Here is a 16029-nt window from a genome sequence, read left to right on the forward strand (position 1 = left end):
ACTTTGGTTAAGCAGAGCATAGAAACAGATATAATTATCCATGCTATCTAGACTGGAAAGAGTGCTGCGAGGGAGGAGGAGGATGGCTTCCTGCTCCAGTAAAGGCAGGACGGTTTCCCACAGTGGAAGAGCTGTTCTTGCTGCTGAGCAGCACCTAGTCAGCCATAGATTCATGGAGAAAAATGAGACCAAGGTTCTTTAAACAATAAAGCATAAAATAAGACTTCTGGGTTCTTACCTTTATGCTTCTTAAAGAATGAAGCTTCTTTTTGAAATGTTCCTCTGTCAACAGGCTTTGTCTGAGCAGTGCTTCTGGAAGGGAAAGATCTGGTTTTAAGTGTCCTGCCACAGGGTTGGGACACCACTGAAGAGACCTCTTAGGTCACTGGCGTCTGTCCCCCACTCTGACAGGCCCTACCTTATCCAGGTACACAGGTAGGTACTTGCTGATGGCCACATTGTTTCTGGCATGCATATTCATAACTATTACTATAGGGGTAGGGGTGCTTTCAGAGCTGGAGCTTGTGTACTTTGTGGGGAAATGGATGTGTCCAGAGTAAACGAAAAAATTGTTTTGCCAAATAATGGTGTTCAGACTTTTAACTGGAAAAGCACATGATGAATTATACTCTTCCCAACATGTGCTTCAGATAGATTTCAAAGTAATTTTCAGGATTCCTACCTCTGTGTCATGATCTCAGATCAGTGAAGGGAGCTGGCAGTTCTCTCCCAGGAGACACCATTGCAGCAACACAGCACTGTACTTGCTAGCAGAAGGTCTGACTAGTGGACCTGCATGATGAGGCAGGGGAATATCACATGGGTGAGTTTGGGTCTGTTCTTGGCAGCACTGAGGGCAGCCAGGCAAAGGTTTTCTAATGTACCTTGATGTTGGTTTTTTTTTTTTTTCCCTAAGCCTTATCTTTGTTGTTTTTGCTTCTGATCCTTGCCACAGCAGTGGGAAGCACGAAGGAGTTTATTCAGGTTTCAGAGCTCCCCATCCTCCCGTCTTAGTCAGCTGTGTCTCTTCCTGTTAGAGAAGCGAGATACCTGTGCCCCTGCCCTGGTGCTAGTGCAGTCCTGACCCTGGAGGGTCCTTCGGGGTCACCCTCCTCTGCTTCTAATGGAGCATTGTCTTAGCATTGCCCACAGTGCTGGCTGCTTTTTTTAGGCATCCAAGAGTCTTGGAAAGGCTGCTACCTGCTTCTCTGCCAAAGGTGTGGCAATACTGTCTGCAAGAGCTATGAGGCTAGAAATCCCTATGGAGAGGGGGTGATGGTGAGGGAATAGAGGAGGACTCCTCCAGGCATGTGTTTGGGGCATAGGGATCCCTCTGGGAGTCAGTGTCTGGCTCTCCTAAGTGTGCCTAAGAAACGTTGAGGAGTTAAAGTAATTTCACCTGCAGAGCCTTTAGATAGCATTCATCCCACACTAACCTGCAGTGTAGGACTGGTGTAGGGAGAGGATCCCATAGGAGGTGTGTGGAAACCCAGCCTCTGAGCATCTCTGGCTGAGACTACTGCTCCCTTACAGCGAGAAAAGTCTTTTAGCTCCTTGCATCTCTGTGACCTTGGTTTGGTACAGAGTGAATACAAAGTGAGGAGCATCTTAGTGCTCAGAAGTGTAGCTAGCTAACTACAGCTGTCTTAGATCACCCTTCTGTGAGATCTACAGATTTCAAGGCATAAATGGGGGTCGGGGGGAGAGGATTTAGTCAGCTGATGAGCCTGGTTTCTCTGTCTCTTTTAAGAAAGAGGATTTATTGGTATTAAATGTGTCTCTCAATGTGGGTGATTTAAATGGAAATTGCCTTTGAAAGGGGATTTCTTATTAACTAGCTGGGAAGGAAAAATAGGATAATATCATCAACCCTATACAGGGCCCATAGATGAGATGCTGAAACAGAATGATCTGGTTAACTGCTGCTTCATCAGAAATTTTAGCTTCTCTGTAAGAGTGAGCCTTGCTCAAATTCTTCCTTGAGGAATGGTTGTATAGATGCTTCCATAAGTCATTTTTATGGAAAAAGTAGCAGTCTTACTGGGTCCTTTGGGTTTCAGGTAAGAACCCACTAAATACGATTTCTGAGGCCAAGATTGGGAGTGTGCCCAGCTCTTCTACGTGTTATATTTGAGGCCAGATGGAGACAGGGACAGTAGAATACTGGACTGAGGATTCACATTTGTTACCATGCAGTTATTGCCAATCAAAACTTGGATTAGTTAATGATTTTAATAATAAGAAGAAAGCCTTGTCTATACCCAAATTTGCACTAGTTTAATCCAGGTTGGCCCAGTTATCTATTTAATTAAGTCTATGCAGCCCCTTTATGTGGAAGAATTGATTTACTTAATCTGAACCCTGCTTTGATTAAAATGAATCTGTACAAGAGGATGTCTGTACAGCCAATGGAGATGGACATGGGTATACATAAGCTAGGTCTGGACAGACCAAATTCAGAATGTCAGCAGGCTACCCTGCCTCAGCTGATTAATGGCAGGGCAATGCCACATTAGCATGTCACAGTTAGGAATTTTTAAAGTCAGTGTACTATATCATGGAGCAATGTAGACATGCCCTGTCAAGCTTAGCATTTGATCTGGGGAGCAAGGCCTCTCAGTCAGGACACAAGGTGACATGCATTGGAAAGAAGCAACCCCTTGATTAGGTTGAAACACCTCTGCTTACATTGCTCATGTCTATAGGTAAGGAATGGGTCTTTTTGCAAATTAATTTCCTCATTGCCCTCCCTGGTTGTGCAGATGCTGCTCAATGCTTCTGACAGGGAAAACTTTGTCTTCCTAGTGGGGCCTGGGACTTGGGCTATGTGTGATGTGACATGAAGTAAAACACAAATAAGAGAAGATGGTTCTACTGTTGTCTTTCTGAAATGCTCCTTTTAAAATTATGTCTGATGCTCAGAGTTGTGGCCTTGAACAAGATAGAGCCTTCCTCTAAGCCTTCTGTCCTTAGTCAACTTGGAGCAAACTGTGGGGTTGATCCCAGCTCCTAATTGTGATACGCCTGGTAAAAACAGTGTGTCTATAGAGTCCTTTAGCTATCTGGGCTGCCCTTGTACTCTACCCATACCAGACAGATGGTGCCAGCATAGGTCAGTCTTCTCCTGGGGTGGTTTCTTGAGGTTGCCCAAGGCAGCCTGGAGAGTCTCTTGCTCAGGCTGTGCTGAGTGCAGACAGCACTTGGCTCACCCTGAGATCTCTAAGTCCTCTGAATGCAGCTGATTGCAGGCAGCAGGGCCAAACTTTCAATTTCTCTGGAGTGCTATGAATGGCTTCCAAGAATTTACTGCTTCTCACTTGCTCACAGTATTTACTTAAAACCTCCAGGACAGTGAAGCACAGAGAGGACCTTCTGTCTCCAGATCTCTTGTATAGGAAGTTAAGTGATGGTAAGACAAGGGATTTGGTGTTTGAGAGTCACTAGTGCTGGTCCCAGGAGATGTTGTGGGTGCTTCCTTAAGAAAAGCAGAAGAGACAGATGGAAGAAAGAGCAAGGAGGGCCTGCAGCAAATAGTCACTTGTGGATCTTGTTGCTGTTTGTCTCTTGATATTGTGGTTTACATCCCTTGGGGACCTCGTTCCAAAATCACCTGAGATACACTGGGGTCTGCCTACCCTGTGGCTGGGTGTCTGGTTAAACCACCTTTCTCTACAATCTTGCCATTGCATCTGCCAAGGGTCTGCAATGACCAGGTGTGTTTCCAAAGGACATTTTGCTTCTTTTTGAAAGATAGAGGTGAGGCTGAAGAAAATGCTCTGTGTATTGCAACAGCCCTGTTGAGGGGAAGGAAAACACGAGGCAGGTGGTGGATGCTTGGATCATTTCTCTTGGTTTGATGTGGAGGAGCTGACCCTTGGTATGTAGCATGATTACAGGAAGGGCAGAGAGATGAGGCTAGGCTGAGAGCAGTGCTAAGCCTTTTCCTTGGGTCTCAGGCCTGGTTCTGGAGATACAGGAGGACAGCCTGTGGCAGCTGTCAGGATGTGAAGAGACCAGAGAGTAGATGGGGTGGAGGTAGTGTAGGGTATGTAAGTGTAAGGCTGCTATCCCAATCTTCCTTCATCAGTGTTCTACATGTGTTCAGACAAGGCTGGTCAGCATGCTATCTGGAGATGGGACAGCTCTGTGTGGGTGATGTGGAGCAGTGTCTTCACCACCTGCAGTGTGTGACCACCAAGGCTGGGGGAAGAGCAAGGGGTAAGAGAGAAGACTGGTGATCCATTCCACACAGGGAAGTGCTTCAGTGCCTTTATGAAGGTCATTCCTGGCTGGACTCTGTGCTTGTGTGTGCTGTTGAGTATATGTTGATCAGTTGTGTGCATATTGGCTCCTTGGCAATGGCATGAGTACATGGGCCAGTGATCTTAGTCAATGAGGGAAGAGATGATGGACCTGAGTAGATCCTAGCTATAGCTGGATAGAAGAGCTGCTGAGAGACAAAATGGTAGCAGGCCCACCCGGCTTTTGACTTATCGGTGATGTGTTGCTGCAGATAACTCTGCTGTTGGTTGCTTGGAGGATTCATGTTGCTTGGCAACCCTCTTGTCATGGTTCAGTTGGTGATAACTGAGGAGCGGGCACTTTGGAGGAAGCTGCTACTAGGAGGGGAAGGGGGAGCTAGCGGAGGAAGGTAAGTACAATAACCACAGTGGCCCACACTGGTTGTGCTTTGCTCAGGGCTGTGTGGTGGAGCAAATACTGGGTCTGGTTATGACTCTGTGTGTAGTCCCTCATGGGTTTGGTGGAGATGGGGAGCTAGTGAGCATCTTGATGCTGTACAGGGATGTGGGCAGAACAGTTGATGAGGAGGCTGGACACCCTGTCTTAGTACTGAATGGGGTTTTGAAGAAATATGTGGAGTGTGAGGGTGTGGAGACTCTGAAGCATGCCTCCCCATTACATTGTAAAGGCATGCTGGTAAACATGGGAGGTGTAGTCTGTCGAGTCAGCATGGGCCTTTTGAGAAATTTAGGCTCAAAGACCATGCAGAGTGTACTTCCATACTTCTTCAGAAATTGACTGAGGACAGGAAAGCAATGGGACAGGTTGCCCAGAGAGGCTGTGCAGTCTCCATCCTTGGATATTTTCAATACCCAACTGGTTGAAGTCCTGAGCAACCTAATTTCATCTCACAGCTGACCCTTTGTTTAACAGTAGTTTAGACTAGATCCTCCTGAGTTCCCTTCCCACCTGAATTGTCCTGTGATTCTGTGACTTCCTGATGGTGCTAAGTGGCTGCTGTTCCTCTGTCACTGCACTGCAAGATGGCTGCAGACCCAAGCACTTCAGGTCAATACAGCACCTCTACAATTTCTAACCCTTCTGGCTATCAAGAGGAGTTTGAAAACAGAAATGTCACAGATGCAAGGACAGTCACATATGCAGTTTTTAGTGAAGCCAATTGTTCCTAGTGATCCACTTGAAGGAGGTTACAGTCCTTCCATTGCAGCACACAGAGACACCAATCAGTTCTGACCTCTATCGGACTTCAAATGAAAGAACAGGTTTGTAAGGAGCCAAGCCTTTCTGATGAAAACTCTGAAAATGGTCTTTTGAGTAGTAACTCCAGGGGACATTTATCATCTGTACATATGCTAGATGCTTGCAATCATAGAGCTTGAGGCCTACCATTATTACCTGAGACTGGGTGATTAGTTATTTCTACTTTATTCAGCTGAGCTACAGCTGCTGGTAGTTGCACAGAAGAGTAATGCAGATCCTGGTGACAGTTTGGGGAGGTCATGGGGCTGTCACCAGTCTGGTATTACTGTTCTGTGGCCCAGGAAGTTAATCAGTCCAGTGGTATTGCTGTGGTGTTTCCACTAAGCAAAAAACCCTACAACTCAGTGTATCTTTTGTGTGACCCTGTTTATTTACAGCTGGTGTACCCAAGGACTTGTTTCCCAGAGTACTGTAGAAGCAGATGATAACAGCCAGTTTACTTGCTCACAGTTTCCATGGCTGCCTTACAAGTCAGTCCTGAAGCCAGGAGATATCTAGTTCTGTTCCATGTCAGCATTGTGTTCAAGTGCACCAGTGCCTCTCAGAAAAGTTGTCCTTTCAGAGCACTGGGTTGCCAAGTGTTCGTATAGTGTATAACAGAGACCTACTCAACTCCAGCTTGTCTTCAGCTCCTGATGACCAGAATGGTCCACTTGCATCTAGTGCCTTGTACCAAATATGGCCATTCCAGATGGGGATTCATGCAGTCACTTGCACAGTCCTCCTCATTCTCTTTGGAGATTGGAACAATGGTAATTGAAGCCAAACTTTCTCTGTGGCAGTGACAGTTTCTTAGACTTTCTTTAGTATGCTCATAGACAAAACATACTGTTTGCATTTGGGGGGATAAAAGTTGAGGGAAACAGTGGGAATCACCTGGGGAATAGAAGAGCTTGAACTCATCTGCTAACTTTATATTGCCTGGATGCCTGCACCTAGGCCTTGTATGACCCCCATCACCTTCTAGTGCATGTTTTTTGTCAGGGATCCTATGTGTGTGGGCTGCTGGCTTTTCTGGTGAGGACCTCAATCAGGAGCAAGGCCTTTTTCAGAGTCATACCTATTTTCAGCTCTGGCACCCAGTATACCTGGAAACAGAAAGAACAGTTCTGACCCCATTGTTTTTGGGGAGCTATTTAGATTTTTGCCTGACTGCAACTGGCTGGCTGATCCCTGCTTCTCTGCTGTAGAGCATAAGTTCTGGGGAACAGAGAGCGTGCTCTTCGCCTCTGGGAAGGTTGGCAGCAGCAGGTACAGGGGGCTTGTATACATGTGAAGATTTTCTGACATGCTGTGCTGTGAGTTTGTGCACATCTCAGACTGCCAGCATACAGCCTTTAAGGCTAAAGGGTGCAGAGGGACAGCTATCAGCTTCTGTGATGGGTAGCAGGCTAGTATGAGGCAAAGTTTATCACTGAGGCTGTCATGGGAGTGGTAGGTACTATCATGGTGTAGACTTTTTATCCCTTCATGACGTACCCCAGGGCACTACACTCCCTGTAGCGTCCTAGAGAGAGTACTAGCAGTTTTACTCAAAATGGGTTCTCCAGCTGCTGGATCTGTGGCTCTACAAACTGTCAATCTGAGGTGATGGCTCATCAAATGAATAAAAAGGAGTCCTATGCCATTATGATGTAGGGACTGATAGATGGTTGAGTAGAATATTTGACCCACTCTATGGGCATTAACTCAGGCAATGTTGGATGTGTGTTGGATGCCTGCATCTTCAGAATCTGTCATTGTCATCATGGTCAGGTCAGGCTTTTTCCTGCTTGTGGACAGGAACTTTTGTAGCACACTACCACCAACCTATATTCTAAATGATGCAGCTTACCTTAATTCTTACATCTCTTTCCAAACATGGCTAGCCATTACAGACACTGCACTAGGCCTTCAGTTTCTGCTGAGTTGTCATAATGTGCATGTTCAGCCAGTTACATGTAGCAGCATCCCAAGGTTTGCTGACATTTTTGTAGCCTGTTCTGGATAACACAAGACAGCGAAGCCAACAAGGAGGTGTTCCCTCAACACTGGATTTGCTGGAGTCAATTCTGCCTTTGCTAAGCCTAACAGAGCCACCAGCACTGGGTGACTCCTGGTAGGTAAAGGCCCCTCTTGATTATATATATGTTCATGGCAGAAAGGAATGTAATAACATAATTCACAGTTATAATTGACAATTCATGGCTTTGCCAGATATTGCTCCCTCCCACCATTCTCATTACTCTCTTCCAGCACCTCTCTCTGCATCCCGAGGTGCCACAAGGAACAATTATATATCTGAGACACAGACCTCCTCTGATGGTTCTGAAGACAAAAATGTGTGGGGAAAGTGGCATTAGTGATACTCCCTTTCCCTACGCTTTTCCTTCTTTAGGTCATGGACTGTCCATTGTGACATCTGTGCCACGAGACAGAGGCTGTGCTCCAACAACAAAGCTGTTAGCTGGCAAAGGCAAGAAGATGGGGCCTATGGAAGTTGAGTCATGTGAGAGCCACAGATTAGTTCAGGAGAAAAAATGTGCAATTTCTTCAGGTAGCATGAAAACACATGGTCATCCTTGACCTAGAATAAGGACATGACCAGCAAGGACACAACAGCCTGCAGGCTTGCTCTTTGTCAGCATGAGAAAGCCTGGTAGTACAGCAAGCCCAGAGTACCGACTCCTGACTGACATAGGAGTTGGAGCAGAGATGCCCAGTTGCTCTTTTGCCAGGGGAACAAGCCCAAACTCCACAGGAGTTTTACATACTTGAGTCTAAAGGGCACAATAAAGGACAAATGGCCTTGTCATAAAACCAAACAAACCAGCATAAATACAGGGGAATGGCATGAAAAGAACACAGAATGTAATCACAGATTCCCCCTTCTCAGGTAAACCTGTTTCTGAGGACCAGAGGAAGCCAAAATTTTCACTGTGAGCTTTGAACTGTCCTTCCAAATAAATGTTGCATTGGTTTAATGCCCAGACTCTGTCCTTGGATTGGGAAAGTTGCCAGAGTGTGGCCAAAGCTCTAGGTAGACATTTTCTAAAGATTATGAGGGAGAGGGACAGGACAGTATGTGCTTTTCTGAGTTCAGTGCTTGGTAAGGGATGAGGAAAAGGCATACCCCATGCATGCGAAGGGTTCATACTTTCCATTTTCCTACTGCCAGGCCACAGAAACACAATCAGCACTTGGGTCTTGTCAGTAACACATGGAGTGGAGGACAAAACTGCAGGCTTGCTGGGGGATGGAGCCTGGTCAACTGAAGTTAGACCTTAATCACTATGTAGGTGAAAGAGAACACATATTTGAGTAAGGCCTGTTCTTCAATCAGGTTTTCAGCTGATGTATGGAAAAAAAAAAAAATAGCCAGAGCGTGAGACAGTCTGTGGGTAGTGCATGCAACCAAGATGCTGAGGCTTGAGTTTGGATCAGAATTAACATGAGAGCAAAAATGGGCTGCTGGGCTTCAAAGCAGTTGAGGTAAATACTCTTCAATTTAATATGATGGTAGATTAAAAGAGGCAGCTGAGGTGTAACAGAGATATTTTGCTTATTGCCTGTTCCTAGATGTCTAAGTGAGGGGATATCTAAGTAAAGGAGAGAAGAAGGTGGCAATTTTCTTTAGAGTGTAGAGCAATATGATAGAAATCTTAATGCTGCTTCCAGCTAGAGGGCTGAACTATTGAGTCAGCTGGCTCACTTTGAAACAGCTCAGGCAAAGGAAATCTATCTCCATCTGCATAAAGTAATTTGCCAAGGGTAGGTATCTTTTTTCAAGAAGGTGTGGTGTTGGGGGGGCGGCATGATAACCTCAGTTGCTGAGGGTAGATATTCTCTCCCTGACTGTGAATATTCAGGTTTAGCACATGTTTTTCCACCTTTTTGATTAATGAGACTACTAAATAAATGGACAGAGGAGCAGGTGATCCTGATCCTGCTGGCTCTCAACTGCCCATGGACACAATGATTTTCAGAGCTACTTTTAAGCTCATTAACATCTCTCTTCTGTTTGCCCCTGGGCAAGGAGCTATCTCGGGGGCCACAGCTGCATGCTAACTGAGATAATTTTTCACTTTAAAATGTGTCTACAGAAAACATTTGTCTTAAATCAGATGGTCAATACAAGTGTACAATAAATGCTGCAGTGAGCACCTAATCCAAACCCTGTGGGAACATCCCCAGCTCACAGGCTCTTTGCTCACTGGTGAAATCATTCTTCTGTTTTGAAGAATGCTTTCAGACCCACATCTCTGTGTTAGGAAAGTGATACACTTTTCCAAAGTCATGCAGCTCCTTGTTCAGAATCCTTGTCAGTACGAAAAATATTTCCCTTCACTACCATTTCTCCTCCGGCACCCGCTCGGCAAGTTATTTGCAATACCATCTGCTTCACCTGAAGGAGGAATGAGAGGAACAGAGAGACACTCATTGCTGCTATCGACCCCGAACTTTCCTGAAAAAAGCTGGGTCTGTTAGGAGTGACAGGGATAGTCAGAACTGCTGTGCCGGTAGGGAGCCCAGCTGGTGACACTAACCAGTGCCTCCGCTTTACCACGTTGCCATTAGAAGTGAATCCACTTGCTAGATATGCCCCACTCCATATGTACGTGCGTGTATTAAATGGTATCAAAAGATCTGACAGAGTTTGCAGGTGAAGGAGGACATGGGAAGTGGGTGGGATTTCATCTTTGCTTTGCATACATTGTTCCCCCGTGTTAAGGACTGAAAGGAATCTATGGAGAAAAGTGTGTTTGGGACAAAAAAAGTAGTGATGCTTTTATGGCAGTATTTTTAGGTCATAAGGTGTTTAAACAAAAACTACATTCTTTGAGAGAAAACCAAATATTTGTGTACACTGCTGCTGCCAGATTTGCTTCAGTGGTGACATGTATATTTTTAAGAGGGAAGGATTTATTTTTTGCCCACAGTAACTTAATGTTCTGAGAGAGTTATAATAGCACTGATTAACTGGTAGCATTTAGTTTGAGTGAAATATCAGCTCTGATGTCTGTACTCCTCTCTGCTCCAGACACTTTTATCAGTCTCAGAGCTATTTAACTATATTTATTCTTTCCATGGGAGGCAGTTCATGTTGTAGCAGTGTCCCATGGAGCAAGCACTAAGGATTTGAGGCTGTGTAAGTGAAGGTGAGGTATTCTAGGTAGCCTGAAGAAATCTGTGGAACAGCAAATGAAAAGCTGGATATGTCCCACTGCTTTGTCTGGATGCCATTTGAATGGAGTAGGGCTTTCCTGCTACTTAACTAGTGTGTAGGCCTTCTTTTAAGAAAAATAAAGGTGCTAATTTATGGTAGCACCAATACTGTAGTACTTTGACCCAGCTATAAAGAAGAAGCAAAGAAGTAGCATGTTATTAACTATTCTGTTATCTACAGTAAAGCAAGATAAAAGGTAAAAAGCAGTTTGACTGAATCTTATTGCACTATATTTTTGTAGTGGATAGTTTTCCTGTGGAAGCTGGGAAGCTAAGTCTCTTGGAATGTGACTAGTTAAGCTTTCGCCTTTATGTGGATATTGTGTTAAAGATGAAACTGGTTAGGTTAGGGATGTGGTATATCTGATCCCTAGGGGTGTGTGCAGCAGCTCTCAGTAGCATGAGCAGTAAACTAGATAATTGGTGTGTTGGTTCTCATCCAATAATTTATTTCATGGGAGCAACTTCAAAGCTTAATCCTAGAATTAAATCCCCTATTCCTCCTCGGGATTTTAATTTAGTTTTGACTGCTCGTATGGATCTTCTGCTGGAACACTGAAGATGGCTTTTAGACATAAGGGTGATTTTTCTGACTGCTGTATGTCCTGTATGAAGAATAGGTGAATGCAGGCACTTTCTTGAAGAGACTCTTTTTTAGCTTTTCATTACGATAAACTGGCAAAAGCTACACCTTATCTCTTACTGAGACTGGTTTTCCAGTTTCCTTTAAACCATGAAGGCAATCTGCCTAATCCATTTTGCAGCTCCTCCAGTAAATAGAAGAAAGAGTGTCATCACTTAAATCTGGAGAGAACCAATAAGGTTTTCATCAGGCAGAAAGATGATTTTAGAAAAAAAAAACACAGATAATCTGTTTGTCTGGTTAGGTTTGGAACAGGATGGAGATGACTGCCTGGAGGGCTAAGTGTGTCAGGAAACTGACTTATTAAGACCAGCAAGGTGGGACAAAATCTCCAACCACCAGAATGATTCTTTGCACCCCAGAGGTGGAGGAGAAAGGCTTCTTTCTCAGAGTGGTGCGAGGCAGTGCTTAGACCTTTCCTTCATGCTTCTGAATGGAACATGAAAAGGAATGGTATATATGGCTAATGTTTGTATTGTGCTTTGATGAGATACAATACAGTGTCTGATCATAATTACTGTTTATTATTAGATGTGGTGGCTTTTGACAGATTGGTTTTTCAGTCTGAGCATGCTATAGGTAGAGGAGCCATATATCATCTTAAAAAAGTGACAGTGTCAGTCTGAAATCTTGTCTGTGCTTTTGCAGTTTTAAAATAACACATTTCCATTTGAAAGAGAGAACTGCATCATTTCTTAGTTTAATGTGTATGTATTTCACATATAAATGACCATCCAGGAAAACCAATTTCAGTGAGCCTGATGTTCCATACTCAAAAGAATAAAACAAGTCTATAAAGACACAGAGAAAGCTATTTCTCCTTTAATCTATTTCACACTTTTTTTTGATTCTGTGTGACAAAAAAACAGTCCATTAGTTGTTTAGGATTTCTGGGGACAGACTGACCATGGCAGAGACAGTAGGGGATGCTGCAATTATTGAGATGTAAAATTATGAAAGCTCAGCTAAGTGTCCTGGTATGACAGCTGAGAGAACATGTATATCACTTCAAAGCAAATGTAACAGTGCTCATGATTATCTTCTGCAGGGTTGCTGGCAGGATGAGTGTCCTCCGAGACAGCAAACAAAGCAAGTGGTCTTCTTGTGCTCAAGTGTCTTTGAAAGAGGCTGAGTAGAACCCCACCCATCCAGTGGCTTCTGGCTCAGTCCTGCTCTAGCATCTTTTGGTCCTGAGCAAGTGCAAAAGAAAGGATAAAAGGTGCCATGCCAAAATTCACCTGAGTCCTTCAGCCAAGTGGTTGTGATGCTGTTGGGTTTGTGTGCTTGTTTCTCTCTTTATTTTCCCTTTAATTATCCGATAAATTTTTTTTCATGCTGTTTTTTATGCAGCATGACATAGCATCCTTGCCTGTGGACCTGTGCAGCCAATCTTATGGTTATCTTCCAAAAATGTCATAGACCTAGTACCTGAACACCAGGACTTCCCACAGTGTCTCAAGCAGTGGGAAGACCCTGGCACGTGGGCATAGAGGTATTTGGCCACTTTGTAGTCAGATCGGCTGGCTGGAGCAGGGCACAGAGCACCATATAAAAGCAGCTGGATACTTGGTTACCACGCTCTGCAGCCCATATGCAAACACCCAAAGGAATGCTATTATGAAAAACCTTTTTATCGTGTGAATTATCCAGAGCAATCAATCCATTTAATTGATTATAAGGAATTGCTCTTCAGAGACATGGCTTTTCTTACACTGATGCGACTGCATCTGTGTGCAGATAACCTACAAATTGCCAGTCTTTTTCCCTAGCTTCAGACCTCATTTATCAAGGGACATATTGCACTGGAAGTGGGCACTGATTTTATGAAGTCAGTGGGGCATTTACTAAGGGTTAAAGATACTCTAAGGCCTTTGGTCCCTGTCAGTGCTGGCAGATGCTGTTCTGTGGCAGCAGAATGGCTCTGCTGCTCCGCATCCTCCCCAACACTGCCACTGCCACATCCAGCCCTGGTTGCTTTTGATATAAGAACTTTAATCCACATTCTTTTATCTTAGCAGGACAAGAATAATATGGCCCTTAATTTATAGTAAGCATGGACACATTTAAAATAAATCCCTCAATTTGTCTTACAAATAACATTTAAGTGTTTTTGAATTGAAGAGATGTTTGAAAAACCAATTTCCCATCAGAGATGCTATTTGTTTCATTTTATGCAGTTCATTCGTCTTAGTTGATTGGAGAAAAAATAAAAGCCAACCCCAGCTAGTGAGAGTAAAACCTGTCATATACTATGCTGCTGGAGATTTTGTAACAATTTTTATTTGGAGCCTACATTGACACCCATCATTTACAATAAATATTCCATCTTAATGTAAAAGTAATTTGGGGGCTAGATGTGTGCAGAATCTCAAGAAGATAATTCTGAAGCCAACTGGCATTTTGTGCACCTGATTGTAAATGAGCACATTTCTTTGATCACAGGGAATGGACCACCTTTCCCTGAAAAAAGTATCAGACACTCAGGCCCCTAATTGCTATAGGGAACTTGGCCCTCATGACTGATTTAAGAGAGAATTATAAATATACATATGTATAATGTTTATATAAGGTGTACATATACACCTGTTAAGTAGAAAGCCAACTAGCCTTATCTTTAAAAGTGATCTATAACACAGGTTGCCATGTACCGTGGAGTTGTGTAGTTTTATAAAGAAAATTTGTGGTTGATGAATTCCTTTGTCTTAAGGTGACAGAGAATGATAATCTTAAATATTGCTGACTTGCTTAAAATAATTGCAGCTGTTCTCTTCTGATTGATAGGCCCCTTTTCAGAAATTGTTCCTAAGATACTTCTTAACCCTCCATTTTGTGTTTCTAAGTAATATGCTGGATGAAAACCATTTCCTCTCTTCTGTCAAGCTCCTCCACTTGTTTCATGCAGAAGAATGCAGGAGGAGCTGCACAGTCCTAGTTTATCCCATCTTGCCATACAGAAAGGAAAAACATCCCTTGACTAAATCCTATCTGCTATTATTGTATCACTATTATCAGTGAAAGGAATGGGAAAGTCAAATGACTAATCTCTTCAGCTATTAGTAACTTCTGTATGTAAGTATCACTCTACATTTCTTTCCTCCAACTGTTCTGAGATAATTTCAGATTACTTCAGGCTTTGGCTAATACGTCTTCCATTTTTACTGAAATTAGAATGAAAAAGATCATAGTCACTTTTTTTAAGCATGCCTAAAAGTGTTAGGAAAATCATTCTAAAAGAACAGACCTTAGCAGCACCCTCAGGAAGATCCTGGTTGTCAAAATTACAGTCTTGGTGTCTGCTTTTGGCAAGGAGCTCAAGCATAGATTGTTATTGCTTGTGGTCACTGCAACTACATGAAAAATACCATTGTACACCCACTGTACATGGGCACAGAAATTCATTCAAGCTCCAGATGGCATACTGATACATGCATGTGATGCTACAGCCACATTGCCATCCATCACCTCCCCTACAGACCAACAAACCCTGTCTGAACCATATGGATGGAATCTGTGAATGAGGACCTGGGGGTTGAGAGAGGGTCTGGAGCTGCTGTGGCGCTTTCAGGAGGCTTTCCTCCCTCAGGAACCTTGGACATACCCATGTTTTGCCCTGCAGATACGTACCTGCAACAAAGGGCTAGCTTGGCTGCTCACTGGAATACAGCTCTTTGACATGTGGCACCCAGCCCTCATCTGTCTTTTCAGGAGTAACTTCCTCATTGCTCCTGGACACAGAGCATGCCCAGGTAGGTGCAGGCTACTGTGTTTGCCTTGGAGGATGATTTCAGTGAGAGGGATGCAAAGGCTGGACAATGCAGCCTGCATCAGCACTGAAGTAGAGCATGTGGTGTTGGGCCTGGGGTCTGATTTCCTGCAGGACGAGTGTAGCTGTCAGGACAGCATGGGGAGGGCTTTCCTCATTGCTCTTGTCTCTAGGGGGTCACCAAGGCCTGCTTGGGCCCTTCCAAATGTCCTGCCAAGACCCAGCCAGTGGCGGGGTGGGCATTTGCGGCCCTAGAGTGACTACATATCCTGAAGAGTGAACTTTGCATATCCACTGGGAGGGGCTCTGCCTTGTTACCTTCACCAGCTTGCCCTGCTTTAGGGCAGACGTCCCCTAGGGTCGCTTCACAGTGCTGCGGAGGACAGGTGGGCTCCCTCTGCTCTGCTCAGGCCACCCAGAACAAGACCTAGGCATGGGAGGGCACAAGGACGGATCTGTGACCACAGAGGGGATTGCACTGCAGGGGCGAGGTGGAGAGCATCCTGGGCAACAAGGATGCAGACACCCACGGGCAGGGCAGTGTGGGCAGGGAGGGACGTGCAAACGCATGTTGCTTTCTGTTCGGACTCATTTCACGTTGCTTAGCTTCCAGGGGGCTCTGAGAATAACAATTAAAGCACCAGACTTAATTGTGGAGTATCCATTTTTTTTTTTAGCATTATCCGCGCTCTCCTTTCTCTTCGTTCAGATCCAATTCTGTTGACTACCTGCTGGCTGGGCGCCTGTTCCTTCCTTCTTATTATTTCTGTTTTATGGTTATGGTTAATGTGGGTTTTTTAAAAAATATTTTTTATTAAAGCATTTCTTCCAACCACGCGGGTCGCCGTCCCGGGGGGCCGGACCCGCTGAGCTGCGCGGCGCTGGCCCTGTCTCT

This window comes from Athene cunicularia (genome assembly GCF_003259725.1).
Source record: "Athene cunicularia isolate RWA chromosome 1 unlocalized genomic scaffold, athCun1 chr1_part2, whole genome shotgun sequence".
Classification (NCBI taxonomy): Eukaryota; Metazoa; Chordata; class Aves; order Strigiformes; family Strigidae; genus Athene; species Athene cunicularia.